This window comes from Eupeodes corollae, chromosome 1 (assembly GCF_945859685.1).
Source record: "Eupeodes corollae chromosome 1, idEupCoro1.1, whole genome shotgun sequence".
NCBI lineage: Eukaryota > Metazoa > Arthropoda > Insecta > Diptera > Syrphidae > Eupeodes > Eupeodes corollae.
Window position 1 is genome coordinate 71577767 of NC_079147.1, and position 3435 is coordinate 71581201.

Below are 3435 nucleotides of genomic sequence, written 5' to 3' on the forward strand. Positions count from 1 at the left end.
GAACTAGGAGCAAAAGAACAGAAATGCCGCTCTGAATGCACCAGCTCACGATTAAATCCAAGAGCGTCTGACACATATTGTGCGGCACACTGGTCAGCGTCTGTACCTTGTGGGGCGGCTGAATATAAACTATGGATAGAAGTAACTGACCTATTTATAGTACGAACACTAAGTTAACAAAATTATGGCAATGAACAAAACGACTAGATTAAATACCCCAGGTGGCACTCCAGTGAAACTGGTAAATCCACTCTGAGGAGGACCAATTATTGCTTACAAATATTGAGAGACGAAGTTCAAAGATGCAAAGAACTCCCCCAAACAAATTTACTTCAGGGGTTACATCATCGACAATCTCAAACAATACTATATATGTTAAATACATCAGCGAAAAAGCAACCAAGATCAATGAAGAGATCGACATCACAGATCAACAGAGTTCCTACAAAGTCAAAGAGAAAGACCAATCAAAATCAAAGAACTACTTTGAAGAATGGCAAATTGAAATAGCGGCAAGAAAACAACTTGAAGTTCTAGTTCAAAGTATTCAGCTGCTAATGAAAAGGCTCACAGATCGGTGATCACATAAATTAATCGATTTATGGATTTGATTAAATAATGAAAATAATTGATAATTTTGTGTAGATTGATGTTTTAATCTATCCGGCTCGAAGGACCAATGTTTTGGGCCGTTTATAAAAACCATCCTAAGTTAGGACAGGTGCAAAAATTGTTTCATCTTCGTTCTAAAACGAAAGCCTCTGTACAAGCTATTGTTTCAAAGTTCCCTTTGACAAATGATAGTTTTGATTTAGCTTGGGAATCACTAAAAAATACATACGAAAATAAAAGAATTTTGGTGAATAATCAAGTAAAAGTTTTGTTTAAAATACCATGCATGCAAATTGAAGCTGCAAAAGAATTACGAAGATCTATAAATGATTGTCTTGCTTCATTAAAATCGCATAAAGTCACAACGTCGAATTGGGATCCAATGCTAATTTATGCTTGTTCGAATCGTTTACCTACCGAAACACTTAGTTTTTGGGAACAATCCCTTCAAGATCCAAGTGAAGTTCCAACTTGGGAACAAATGGACACATTTTTAGAATCGCGTTATAGGATTTTAGAATCTATATCAGATGTTCAATCAACATCTACTACTAGCCTCGCAAAAAAGGGTTTTAATACAAAATCAAATAATCACATGAAAGTTCAAGCTTTTCATACAAAAACATTTAACTTTTCGTGTAAAGTTTGTAAAGGACAACACCCTTTGCGCAAATGTTCAACATTTCTGGAATTACCAGTTAAAACTCGATATGAATTTGTTCGACAAAATAACATTACCAATAAATTAACAAATAATGCAAGAGTATTTATACATGCAGCACTTGCAAGGGTCATCATCATACTTTATTGCATTTTGCGTCTTCTACTTCATCTCAAAATGTAAATCAATCACCCTTGATTGAAACTTCTAGCAATACTAAAGCATCAAATCTAACCAACACACAGTCCACTTAAAATCCAAAACAATTATAGAATTTAGTAAATCACTCGTCTTACCATACCACCTTTGATAGAAGCGTTCTTTTAGCAACCGCTTTAATAAAAATTTTACATAATGGAAATCAACATGTATTGCGAGCTTTAATCGGCCCTAGGTCTGAGGTGTCCTTCATTTCAGAACCGGTTCACAATCAACTTAAGTTACCGTTTCATTCAATAAACTCGCAAATATGTGGTATTAATTCAGCTTATGCTGCTACAGCTCAAAAACTATGCACCTTCTCACTTCGCAATAAAGAAAATCCGTCTAAGCCCATAACCGGACAAGCTATCGTTTTAAAACATTTGACCAATCATTTACCAGTTTCATCTTTCCTGCTTACGGATTTAGGTTCTCTTGAAGGTTTGAAACTTGCACACCCAACGTTTAATAAGTCATCGCAAGTTGATTTCTTAATAGGTGCTGATCTTTATCCTGCCATTATACGTCCAGGACTTCTTCATACGAGTGTTTCACCTTCACGCATAGCTCAAAACACACTTTTTGGTTGGGTGTTGTCAGGCCCTCTTCCACACCATTTCCATACCTTTACCACCTTCATATCTAGTCAGACTGAAAGTGATATTTCATTTGACATGAATAAGTTTTGGGAGCTGAAAGAGATTCGAGACACAAAGCCTTCTATTTCTTATGCAGATCAGTATTGCGAAGACTTGTATATAAATACTACGCGAAGATTACAGACCGGTAGATATGTAGTAAAACTTCCATTTAAACCTAAAACAAATATAAACAGAGGTCTAGGATTATCCAGACAAATTGCGTTAAATCAATTTCTACGTTTAGAAAGGTCTCTTGCCAGTAATCCAGTTTTGCAATCAACATATTCAGAGGTTATTTCTGAATACATAAGGTTAGGCCATATGAAAAAAGTTGATGCCCAGGAAAGATTTGAAAATGGTGTAGTTTCATCTTACTACCTTCCTGTGAGTGTTTCTACTAAAGTTCGGGTTGTTTTCAACGCATCCAGTCCCTCTAGCAATGGAACTAGTTTAAACGACTTGTTACATGCTGGACCTGTACTTCAACGTGATCTACCAACTCTCATACTACGATGGCGTTTTTACAAATACCTGTTTAATGGCGACATTGAGAAAATGTACCGTCAGATCTTAGTAGATGCACGGGATACACCGTTTCAGCGTATTCTGTATCGCAGCACTCCATATTCTGAAATAGAAGATTATGAACTTCTTACGGTCACTTTTGGCGTAAACTGTGCCCCATGGCTTGCACCAGTGATCACAACTGCAAAAATCTTGATGCAGCAAATATGGTCAGAAGGCACATCCTGGGATGACCATCTCACACCTATTTCAGCAGTAAAATGGAACAAATTAAAACAAAATTTACCCGAAATAAAATACTTTAAGATACCTCACTGGACCGGTTATAGGCCTGCGACAAAGATTCAGTTTCACGGTTTTTGTGATTCTCGGAGCAAGCTTTTTCTGCAGCTCTTTACATTCGAATCTATGAAAGCGAGCATTGTATCGATTCCAATTTGATATGTGCAAAAACTAGAGTATCTCCGATTAAACAGGTATCGCTTCCACGATTGGAATTATGTGGAGCAGTTCTGTTATCAAAACTCGTAAACACATATGTCCCAAATTTTCCAATTGACTCATATGAGTTATATTTATGGACTGATTCTTCCATTGTTCTAGCTTGGCTCAATAAGTCATCTCGAACTTGGAAAATATTTGTGGCCAACAGAATAACCGAAATATTAGAAAACGTGGGAGATACAAAGTGGAGACATGTAAAATCAGCACAAAATCCAGCTGATCTTGCTACCCGTGGTAAATCACCCCAAGACCTTCAAAATAACTTGCTTTGGTGGAAAGGGCCTTCATGGC